Source organism: Cyprinus carpio, chromosome A20 (assembly GCF_018340385.1).
Source record: "Cyprinus carpio isolate SPL01 chromosome A20, ASM1834038v1, whole genome shotgun sequence".
Classification (NCBI taxonomy): Eukaryota; Metazoa; Chordata; class Actinopteri; order Cypriniformes; family Cyprinidae; genus Cyprinus; species Cyprinus carpio.
The window spans coordinates 11,677,446-11,690,565 of NC_056591.1; the positions used below are offsets into that span (position 1 = coordinate 11,677,446).

The 13,120-nt window shown below is 37.2% G+C and overlaps 1 protein-coding gene across 1 annotated transcript in view; it reads left to right on the top strand.

Moving 5' to 3' along the window:
* The first annotated feature begins 9,291 nt into the window (after positions 1 to 9,291).
* The window catches only part of LOC109058210 (transcription factor IIIB 90 kDa subunit-like), a 60,786-nt gene continuing 56,957 nt past the window's right edge, over positions 9,292 to 13,120 (top strand). The window contains exon 1 of the mRNA XM_042777629.1: positions 9,292 to 9,322. The gene's annotated coding sequence lies outside the window, so the exon portion shown is untranslated. The remainder of the gene's footprint in view (positions 9,323 to 13,120) is intronic.

Consider the following 13,120-nt stretch of genomic DNA (forward strand, 5'->3'; position numbering starts at 1 on the left):
TTCGAGTCTTGGGCCGGCAATACCACGACTGAGGTGCCCTTGAGCATTTCATTGTTTAGCCCTAATCCTCTTTTGTATCCCAGTACGATTTTACTGTAAAACATAATTAAAATTCACAAGACAATATTCTGAAATATTCAGTATTAATCTAATGAAAGCAAACTAGGTGAGGACTGTAATCTGCTGTAAAAATAGACCAACAGAGATGAATCAGTAATTATGTTCTTATGTAATTACTGTAAATACTGGTATGTTCACATCATCTCATCAAGGCTTCTGCTGTATTATTTCCTGCATAATTATTTCCTTTATAGTCTTTCAAAGTGCGTTGTCAAAGACTTTGATTTATTGACTGTTGTGTGTGTGTTTTCCACTTAATGGACATATAATCCATTAGCAGAGAAAGATAATCAATAGCATTGCAATCATCATGCAACAACATTTCTCTCAGAAAAGGACAGACAGTTGATATGTGACTTAAGTGACGTGACATTCAGCCAAGTATGGTGACCCATACTTATCAGAAAAGTGCTCTGCATTTAACCCATCCGAAGTGCACAGTCACAGAGCAGTGAACAGTCACACACACTGTGAACACACACCCGGATCAGTGGGCAGCATATGCTGTTAGCATTGGGGGTTCAGTGCCTTGCTCAAAGGGCACCTAAGTCATGGTATTGAGGGTGAGAGAGCGCTGTACATTCACTCCCCCCACCCACAATTCCTGCCGGCCCGAGACTCGAACTCACAACCCTTCGATTGGGAGTCCGACTCTCTAACCATTAGGCCACGACTTCCACTTCCACAGTCTGCATATGCAGTCAATGCTTTTGATCATATATCTATCTCTGCATATGTGTTAACATTTATTAGGGCTTTCATGCATGCGTGTTTCATACTGTACAGTAATGGGATTAAGGGTCTGGGAATGAATTTGTAACATCTGTCCAATACTGACTCTCACCTACCTTTTTCACTTCCCTGTCTGCCTGAGAGACACTTCCTGTCTAAATGGCATGATAAGAATTGATTTAAGTATCTTAAATCTGTGTTGTGCTAGCAGAAAAACAGTTGTCTTGAGCTATAAACTGATATCTAGAGTTGTGAATTCAGCATCACACAAATTATTTATTCTGTGAGGGGAAAAAATGTCAAATAATAGGGGGATTATTAAGATAAAGTGAGTAGTATTTGGTTGATCACGTGATTTCAAAATTGTGCCCCCCCCCCAGCCAGTGTTATTTTAGTGTTATTTACTGTACTATTATAGTCTTTACTCATGTCTTGAATTATATTTTTGTATTTTCAGTTTTCATTTAGGTTTTAGCCATTTTGATATATGCTTTTGCCATTTTTATTAGTTTTGTTTTAAATATTTTTATTTAGCTTAAATTTATTTTTAATTTCAGTTCATTTAATAATTTTAGTGCTTAAAACCCATGGCAGCTATGACAACATTTCTCATTTTTGTTTTCTAAGAAAAATCACATTTCTGCATTTTCAAATTTAAAATGTTTACGGCGGTCTTCCGGATCCCCGCCTCCACCTTGGTTGCTGGAGCCTGCTGCTTCGCCTCAGCCCTCCAGATGCTCAGGGTTGCTCAGGGAGCCTGCTCTGCTCCGTCTGGGTCACCATCCATGCCAGCATTGTCGCAGGAGATCACACCCCTGTATCCTCCACCCTGGTTTCCTCCATGGCTCCTCCCTCCTGGCTCCTGCAACTCCTTCGTGGGCCTTCATCTTGGCTGAGCTCTGGTGGTCCACCAGCTGTCTCCTCCTGCTCTGGCCCACCACCTATCTCATTACACTCCTGGTTCCACGCTGGCTCCTTCCTCCATCGTCACCTCCCTGGTCCTGGCTGCTCCATCCTTCATCCCTTCACCATCTCCAATCTTCTCTGCACCCAATCCTGTCTTCTCTGTCTCTGGTCACTGGTCGCCATCTCTTCACCCGCTCATGTCTTCCACACTAAACTCTTTGTTGGTGCAAGGACGCGCCTTCCTGGAGATTACGGCTGTTCTGTCACGGCTTTGTTGTGTTTGTGTCTTGTGTGACCTAGTTTTCTCCTCACGTGTCGTGATTTGATTTGATTCACCTGCCCTTAATCAATTAAGTCATTACCTTCTGTGCACTTACACTCCCCTCTTGTCTCTGTTGAATGTCTGATCTCGTCAGTTTGTGGATGCATGAATGTGTAGTGTTTTCCTGTCATTTGGATCATCATGCCTGCCTGCAGATTATTATACACACCAATCCGTGACAGGGGTTAGTGAAAAAATATGTACACATTCACAATAAGATCTATAATATGCAGAAAATAGATTTTTATTTAATGTCGATTTTAGAACAGGACACAGATCAGCACCGATGATAACTGATTCAAAAAACTTTTCTTTTTTTTAACTAATTGCTAGAATCCTGGTTAAATGAAAGCATCTCTTTAAACGTATGTTATTTGTATTTAATTGACAATTAGCTTGCATCAAGCTGTTGGATCATGGGATTAGAAGGAATGCAATCTCACCACTTCTATTTCCTACACACACTACCTCACAACGCCGTAAACAACCTCTCAGTCACACATCATGGCTAATCCACAGATGGCGTGCAGCAAGTTGGGCACACCTGATCTTAGTCACTTTGATATGTAATACAGTAGTGTTCAGGTGAGAGTAAAGTGGATTGGGATGTCTGCAGTGCAGCCAGGAGACAAAACACTGGTCTGTCAGGCCGCTCTGCACCCGCCTTATCTTCTTACATAAAGCCTTGCTCCATCAGTGGACACACACACGCTAAAACAGCACAACATGCAATGTATGAAAACTGCATATATTTCAGATGCACGCAGAGTGATGACTTGATCCCTGTGGTTATTTTCTGGCCTGCAGTGTTTTTGCAGGGTTCACGTCACATGACAGTGTACAGCTTTCTCTGTAATCCATAAGCTGCTTTGGTGGAGGGTAGAGGGTGGTGGGGGAGGTACAGGGATTTGACTGTTGGCACAAGTGTGGCTTGCCATGAGCACGTGATGAAAGGTGACTCTGCACTCTGTTCAGGTTAATCTATGAGCTGAATTATGTCATGACTGGAAATATCACCTTTAATTATGTGCTGGTTTTATTAATGTCTGCCTCTCTCTCTTTTGGTTTTGTTCTTTCTGCTTAAACACCCTGTGAAATTGCTAGACAAATGCAGTTTTCTCCTGTCTATCTATCTGTCTATCTATCTATCTATCTATCTATACAGTGGTGTGAAAAAGTGTTGGCCCCCTTCCTGATTTCTTATTTTTTTGCATGTTTGTCACACTTTAATATTTCAGATCATCAAACAAATTTAAATATTAGTCGAAAATAACACAAGTAAACACAACATGCAGTTTTTAAATGAAGGTTTTTATTATTAAGAGAAAACAAAATCCAAAACTACATGGGCCTGTGTGAAGAAGTGTTTGCCCCCTAAACCTAATAACTGGTTGGGCCACCCTTAGCAGCAACAACTGCAATCAAGCATTTGTGATAACTTGCAATGAGTCTGTTACAGCGCTGTGGAGGAATTTTGGTCCACTCATCTATGCAGAATTGTTGTAATTCAGCCACAGCCAATTATTTTTTTGATTAGTAATATGCATTGCTAAGAACTTCATTTAGACAACTTTAAAGCTTTTAGATGATGTATAAATCTCAGTTTCGAAAAATACCCTTATGACTGTTTTTTTGGTCCAGGGTAACTTATGTTATAAAAGATTTCTTAAGAAATCTTTAATATATGAACCAGTATGTTCATGTTCAAGCTATAATATGTATATAATGTTTATACAAAATGAAGCTATAAAAGTATGTTGTTTATTTTGAGCTATTCTTTAGGTTCTTTGATATAGAATAGAATAGAATAGAATAGAATAGAATAGAATAGAATAGAATAGAATAGTGAAATCTGCCTTTTCTCCCTTTAAAGGCTAAGATTCAGAAAGCTTCCTGGAAAGGGCTTAGTGACAGAACATATTAAAGAGTCATCAGCAATGCACGTTAGCGAGGCATGCCAGAAATAGCTCCCTGGTTGCAGCGCTGTGAAGCTTGCCTTAGTTTCCAGCCAGCTGAAACAGCACAATCATCCACAGAGAGAGAGAGAGAGAGAGTACTTATCTTTGATGGCACAGATTAAAACTACACACGCTTCTCAAGACTTCAAGGGCTTATATAACACTATAGCTCTCTTCCACACATAAAATGGATGTTTTTACTCCTTCATGTCTTAGTGTAGTGGAAACAGATTGAAAATGGGCTGTATGTGATGGACAGATGGTCGGTGTATGTCTAAAGATCATATTAATACTGCTTTAATGCTATGTGAATGTGCGTCTGTGATTGTGTACAGATGGACTGGCAGTGGGGTGGTTTGTCAGTTTGGCATTACATTATTCATCAATCGTCACACCAGGATGCACTAATGCAGACACTGCCATGGTCTATTATTATTATAGCTTAAGCGAGTTTGAGTGTCAATAACATTTAATACATTTCTTAAGCCTAATATCCATAATCAGAGATCAAAATTAAAAGCACTGAATTTTACTGATCATGATTTTCATTCATATATTCTTTATTTTTGTGATTCTTTTTTTTAATCCAAACTCTCACTTTATTTTTTTTTTGTAAAATGGCATTTTATGGAAGTAGCATCAATAAGAAAATAAATGAAAATGAAATGTTAAACTGCACACTTGGCTTTGAATGCTCTGATGGCTGCACACAATTAGCACTCGTCACATACTTATCAAACAAAGGGAGCATTTTATCACCCTTCTAAAGAGCTCTTATCACTTCTCGCCTGCCACTGTGTATAGTCTTTATCATGACAATGCTGCTTTCCATCTACACAATTTTCTGAAACCTTCAGAACCTTCTCTTTTTGAGATGTGAACATATGTTTTTTTTTATGTTTTCATGCTTCGCAAACCTTTATGCATATGGACTTTGTAGGAGGAAAATGGAGAGAGGTTATAGAGGACACTTGAGAGGTATCTGTAGGGGGAAGGATGGAGCCCTGACTGAGGGGTGCAGGCCAGTCCTGCTGGGCTCCCTCTGTCCCCATCTGGACTGTGTTTATTAGTCTCAGGGGTCAGTACAGAATCACAGTTCTCCTACAAACACCTTTACTTTCTCACAGATAGAGGTAAGACTCCATCAGGGACCGATCCCATGGTCCATTTAGACATCAGAAATATACTGTGATCTGTATCAAACTTGTTTTTAAACTCTATATATTCTATATTTTTTTGTATATGCTAAGCATTACCTCTTTGCAAATGCACATGGTACCCATTTGCCAGAGTGACAAATGTGTGGACTAATTTGTACAACTTTAAATCATTATTCTGATACTACTACTACTACTAAAATGTATGAATTATTTTTTTATTTATAATATTTATGGTTTATTTTTTTTTATTTATAATAATAATAGTATAGATTTTTTTTAATGATCCTACAAACTGGATTAGTCAAATCTGATGATAAGAAGATGTTTTATCTGCTTAATTTTATACTGCTCACAGATCCCCCCTCCCCCCGCCCGATATGTACTGTATCTGAGAATATACATTTGTTTTATGTTCAGTATCCTATAGCAGAGCCTTCCTGGGGTGTTAAACACTTGAGGCAAGTCAGTGAGTCAGACACAGTTGTGTAATATCAGAGGTCAGATGTTCAGTCAGACCCACATACCCTTTATCAACACTTCAGTCAAACCTGAGAGTGGTATCACACAAACACACTCATGTTAAAAATACACATACAGTACCACAACATCCGCTTTCTTCATTCACTTCCCTTCTCTTTTACTCTCCTCCTAAATATCTCTGACATTTCTTTATCCCAGTGCATTGTGGTAAAAAACAAACCACTGATTCGATTAACTCTTTAAAGCAATTCAGGGAAAGTGTAGTGTATGACTCTGTGTTTGCCTTAAAACAATCTTACTCAGTCAAGTCTGTGTTCTTATAAGTCAGTATTGTGATTGTAGGCCAGTCTTATGAATATTTTCAAAACGCCCTGAAGTGGAATAAATGTCTTACTAGTTTTAAGCTATTGTAGGTGATTGGAGTATATTCAAGATGCAAAACAGACCAGTCTGTTCCTGACTGTGATGTCCAGACTGTCTGCTTCACTCCCCCCCGTGGCTCTCACTCCAGACACAAAGGATTTCTCTCACTTTTTCTAACAGCTTTTTGATACCCCTTCACACGCATGAATAAACTGATAGATGTGAGCTGAGGAACAGATTCTGAGCCTGCGAGTGTGTGAACACTATGTGATGGCGAAAAATGGTTGTAAATGAAAGGCAGCCCTTTTTTTTTTTTTTTTTGCCCAAACATTTATTCTATATGCTTAACACTCCTAGTGTTCAGTCAATTAATAGTTGCTCTCAAATAGTTTAACTTCCTAGAGTTTCTTCCTAACTTGCATTTGGTCCTGTGACTAGTTCTGAAATGGTCACACTGTTAGCAAACACCCTCATTTGGCCCCTGCTAAATGGGCCATGACAATGTATGACTGGTACTCTGTAATTGATTAGACCCAGGATGACTGACTAGTGACTGGTTAATCTGTCTGGTTTGTCTGCCTGGCCTAATTGACATAATTAAATAGAAGAATATATATTTTATTCAAAAGGTGGGTGAGATTTTTTAAAATGTTTTAATGATGTCCCATATGTTCATCAAGGCTGCATTTACTTCATCAAAAACACTATAAAAACTGTAATAATGTGAAATGTTACTACAATTTAAAATAACTGTTTTCTATGTGATGTAATTTATTCTTGTGATGTCAAAGCTGAATTTTCAGCAGCCATTACTTTTAAGAGTCACATGATCTTTCAGAAATCATTCTAATATTCTGCTGATATATAATTTTATTTTTCGGGAAACATGGGTTCCCATTGGGTGCTTGGCAAGTGCTAATTTTGGAGCCTGAGTCTGAGTCTATTACTGCAAACAGAAATGCTGCTAGGGGAGAATTGTTGTCTGGTAGTTTATTCCTGAGTCAGGACTCGTAGTAATCCTTATCGTTCTCTCTCACATACTGTAACAGACTGCAGTGATTGAATTGCGTGTAATTAGGATTATGAGAAACACTCACTCTCAATGGGAGCGTAATTATGGGGCGGATTTCTTACAGCCATGGCCAATGCTTGTAAACATCCGGTTGATGGTCGGATGTACCTAGAGTCTTTACAGTTAGTTTGGTGGCATGTCATTCTATTTGGGGAGTTAAGCCTGAATTAATGTCAGATTGTAGTGATTAGGTTTGGAAGTGTTTTACTGCAGCAGTAATTCTTCCTCGTCTGGCAGGTGGCACTTTGATTCAGCGTAGCGTTACGTATTTAAATGCAGTACTTTCACAGATCACAAAAGAAACGTTTATCAGAATGTCTGAGCTGTGGTCACCTTTTACTTACACTGTATGGAAAAGAACAGCTTCGACGTTCGACTGTTCAGTTGAATTTTTTGCTTTTGTGGGTTTTTTTTTATTTTGTTATTTTTTTTTTTGTTAGCTTCTTTATGGAACTCGAAATGGTTCATAAATGGAAAAACTTGGAACCTTTCTTTTTAAAAATGTAATAAAGAAAGGTTTTCAAATGAAAGTGAATAAATGATGACAGAGTTTTCATTTTTGAGATAACTATTCCTTTAACAGGACCTTATCCTCCAGGTATAACCTTCAACACGCATAATAGTGTACAAAGGACTCAGACATCACAGATGGTCTCTGTTTGAAGTTTTTTTTACTCTGTCCCCAGGTCATTTAGAACAGAAGGTATTATCTAAAGAAGAGAGAACAGAAGATGGACAAAATGTGTACAAATTAAAAAAAAAAAAGAAAAAAAGAAAAAAAAAAGAGCAGAAATGACATAACACTGGAGCAGATACTCCAAGGTTTCCTCAGGTCAAATTCATATAAAGCATGATGGGTTTGACAGGATCCATAGAGAACTAATCAATCATGGATAGTCCAATATAGTAAAAACACAAAAGACGCTGGCCGTTTAATTTGGAGCCCTTTTTAGCTCATGCATCAGTCATCATGTTGTAGTTTATGGCACCCCTGTGATTGGCTTTCAGTAATGAAATGACCTTTGTGACCCTGAAATGGCCTCTGTGCACTACAGTCGGTGTAATTATATATGATAATTAAATACCAAAACCATACTGTTTATTTTTGACATTTATCAAATTTTAATATGAATGGGGTGAGTGTGAGTATTTACATATCCTGAAGTCTTAGAGATGTATTCCTCTAGACGGCTACCCTATATCTCCAAATATTTAAATGTCAGGATCACTGACATCCCTCCCTCCTAATGCCGTTTTAATATGTGTGTCTAATAAAAATGAAAATTGGTACATTTCCCAGGATTACGTAACTCTATTGGGATCAGGCAGGAGGGAGTCAGTCAGTCTAGGACAATGCTGGCGTTGCTAAAAGCAGGCACTGATCTGAAATGTACTTTCACCTTCTGCTTTAATTGTCCTTTGTATAGTCCAATTTCCACAAATGAGCAGCATGTGTCACTCTCACAAGTGTTAGAGTGCTAACATTGTTCCATGGTCTAATAATATATTGTAAGAAATAATATGATTATGCAAAATAATATAATAAATTTTTATTTTCAAGAATGTCATTCTTTTAATGCTTTTTAAAGCTTTTTTCTTCACTATAATATTGAAGGCTTTTTAATATATATATATATATATATATATATATATATATATATATATATATATATATATATATATATATATATATATATATATCATCCTGACATTTTACTGTATGACCCCCCAAAATATCTAAAATAAATAAATTCAGAAACTTGAGAATTAGACTGTAATGCAGAATGTATATCATTCTTTGTTGAATTCAGAAATTAAAAACATACAAAAAACATAAAAACATCACTGAAGAGGTGTTCTGAGGGAAAGTAATTATATGTGAAATTCATTTTTTAATGTCTTTATGATTTGAACAATAAAAAAGTGAGCACCATGTCATGGACCATCATGTTAAATCCATTTACAGTCATTATTATGTCATAATGTAAGATCTTCTGAAGCTCAGCATCAATTTTACTTATTGTTCACTCACCAACAAACCCCTCTCTGTGTATTCTCTCATTTACCTCCCACTGCTGCTGACTATTGTGTGTCTTTTCCAGCTTGGCTTCCTGTCACCATGGAGATGCCTCCTTTCCACAATGCCTCTGTCTCATTATGGATTCTTCCCAAAATGTCCTGGAAGTGATGTCTGGTCTTGCCTGACAATGTGAGTGTGTGATAGAGAACAAAACAGAGGGCTAAGCTAAGTAGATAATATTCATTCTATTTTGGACTATCAAACAGTGCTGGTATTCAATATTAACTGAATCAATTATTTGTCCAACATGCACAAGTTGCCGACAGTGTTGTTTGTTAATTTCTCTTTTCTTTTCAATGAAATTCTTTGCTTTCATGACAAAGTGTGACCTAGTTCAGTAACGAGGGTCTCGGAGTGCAAACCCCCCCATTCTACAAAATCTGCATAATGGGTCGACCCAGCCTGCTTTCCTGAATTAAACTACTGTGTATCTGAAACTGTTTCATCTGCCACTGGACAATACTCTCAGTCAGTAGTTCACATGCCTGTTCACATGCTGACATCTGAGCTGATCTGGAACCAGCTTAGTTGTTTGCTTTTTAATACGGAAAAAGAAATCAACAGAAAAGGCCAATTTTAATGCAGACTTCTTTTAGTCCGCCTGAATCTTGTCTGGATTGACACAGTAGGCTGGAATTACTTGTTTGCCGTGTCATAAATGTTTTAGCTATGCTTGTTGTGTATATATATATATATATATATATATATATATATATATATATATATATATATATATATATATATATATATAAGAACTGCTCACTGAACAGTTCTTTGGGAAACTCCAAATGGTTCTTTTATGGCATTACTGTGAAAATTCTCTTTATTTTTAATTGTGTAACTCACTGCTCCCCCTGTGGTGGCGTTCTGCTACTGCACCCTTCTGCATCACTACTGATGATGTCATACTCTTGTGTCCTTCCCTCTCTTTGTTTGTTTACATTTGCTTCCAGATTGTTTTCTCTATTATAGTGTCATATATGACTAATATGTTGAACCAGCAAGCACTTTTTTGCTCTCTTATGTCAGACACTGAGTTGTTATCGGTTCTCTGTTGCTTTAGATCAATATTGTTAACAAGTTGTATTTAGGTACAGTATGCATTATCACAATAATTGTTACATGAAATGAGTATATTTTGACAATATCTGATATGCTATAAATGATGATTTGAGCCAGATGTGTTGTAATCCAGGTGGGGAGTTCAGACCTCCTGGAGAAAGAGTCTGTGGCGCAGCACTAATCCTGGTTGTTTTAGCAACCGACCAGCTGCTGTCTGTCTCCTGCCATAAAAGCCATTCAGACTTTAATTATTCTTTTTGACTTTTGTATTAATCACTGTCTTTCATATTTATCACACACAATGTGTATACTTTATTCTATAAATAATATATATATAATTTAAAAAAATTATCTTCTAAAGCACTAAATGTGACAGTGCACAATCAACTCCTTAAATGGGTCATCCTATGCTACGTGCACTTTTACAAGTTGTTTGAACTGAGATGTTTGTTGGCAGTGTGTGTACACAACCACCCTATAATGATAAAAATCCACCCAGTGTGTTTTTTTTTAATCTACTAAAATCTTTACCCCTTTCTCAAATCGAGCCGATCTCAGATGCCTGTCTTTGATGTCACACAGACAGGCCCCTCCCACAATAGTTTGTATTACGTTTGTTTTTGAAGGGAATGTGCCCCCTATCTATGTAAATGTGTTTATGTTTGCGCAAATCATTTGTGATCCAGCTTCACCAACAGAAAATGTGAGGTTTTTTAATGAATCTTTGCAAATCACCTTTCCTAATAATGTGCTAATTAGCAAGTTTCGCGATGAATGCATCTAAAGTAAACAGTCTCTCTGAGAACGGCTCGGAAGTGAGAGGCGGGGTCAGCAGAGCTCATTAACATTTAAAGGAAAATGCTACAAAACTGCTTGCTCTGAAAAGAGCTGTTTTTGACAGGGTAAAAAAGGTGTTTTTTACACTACCATTGAGAAATTTTAATCAAACTATGTTTCAGATTTTTCATTAAGACCCTAAAGAATCATATCAGCTTGTGGAAAATGGGCATCCGATGACCCCTTTAAAACAGTGAAAGTTATTATAATTAAAAATAAAAAAATAAAAATAAATAAATAAATAATAAAAGAAAATCAATGATAGAAAGAAAGAAAATCAACTGCGACAGAATTGTTTTGATTTTGTAGGTAACAGTGAAAATTGGTAAAAAAAAATAAATAAATACAAAACAGAAAAAAAGTCTTGTAAATATGCCCCTAAAAATCTATTCCATGAGGCTTTTTTTTAAAAAAAGAAAAATAATAAATAGTGAGAGTATAGTCTAACATTCATGTGTGTGTGTGTGTGTGTGTGTGTGTGTGTGTGTATATGTATATAAATATACTGTATATATATTCATAAAAAAGGGGGGCTGGGGGTGTTATGTCATGGTGTGCAACCTCATAGGTATGTGTTATGTTTTTGCAGCTGTGTTCTTATGCATATTTCCTTTGATATTCAGTATGTGTTTCCACATACACATGCTCCACATTTCTCCTCAGGCCAACTCAAGCATCCATTTTTCTCCTCCTCTACTCCTGTTCCCCAAGATGGCCGTATATGCATGTTTTGTATGACAGAGAGAGAGCCTTGCAGCCTGCAGTCACTGCATCCATCTCTCTGATGCCCTGGCTGAGACGAGTAGACGTGGGATGCATACTAACGGACGCCTGCCTGACAAACCAGAGTCCGGGTTAAGACTGCTTGATGTGTGAGGAGCTCTCAATGCCTGGCAGTCATTTTGAAGATGGTGGCAGATGTGGGCGGTTATGCATGTATTCTGAAAGCCTGTCAGTGTGTAGCACGTTAAGACCGACGGAGTTACACAACAAGGTTTTCATCAGCGCAGCAGTAAACAGCTGAGTGGAAGGAGGAAAGTGTGTGTGTGTGTGTTTGCAGCAGGGGATAGAGGGGGGATTAGTTGAGGTTGCGGTGCGATAGATGGAGCTTGTCTTGCTGAGGGTGGGGGTGATCAAACAATCTGGGACAGACAGCCCATGTGATCGTCGCCATGGTGACAGTACGAGCTCAAAGGCGAGTGTAGTTGCTCACAGCATTTAGTTGCATATGAGTGCGTTTGTTTATGTGCACTAACATTTATTATTTTCTGATGTTGATAAAGAGACTAGCTCGATGTGTGTGTGTTAAGTAGCTTCACAGGATTATAGGCCTATTCAAAAAAACCTTTCTGTGTAGCTGGACTTCAATCACTGCCCAGCATTTTTGCTTGTTTGCACTTAAGTTTTTAGAAACATCTTGAAATGTGGAACTGAAGAGGATGTACACTGCAAAATCCAGTTTTAAATGTACTGTGTGAAAAAGTGTTGTGTGGTGTTGTTTGATTAATGGGTTTTTTTAGATGTTCTGTATTGTTTTTTGGAGTGTTCTCTTATGAGACAGCATGTCCATAAATCAATTGATGATGTGATGTGAATGGCAGCAGAAGACAAAATAGGAGCTCTATTAACAAACTGGGTACTCTAATATAACAAAATATGAGTGTATATACAATACTGTACAAAAAAAATCAATCCATGAAGGGGTCAGTAAGATTTCTTTTGAAGAAACAAATACTTTTATTCAGCAAGGATGCATTAAATGGCATTTATAATGTTACAAAAAGATTACTCTTTCAAATAAGCGCCGTTCTTTTAAACTTTCTTTTCATCAGAGAATCCTGAAAAATGCATTAATATAAAGAATTATTACAAAAATATTAAGCAGCATAGCTTTTTAATATTTGTTCCTTTGTATGTCTCCACATATAGTGGAATGACAATAAATTTCACTTAACTTGAATATTGATAATAATAATAATAATATTGATGATGATAATAATAAATGTTTCTAGCAAATTAGAATGATTT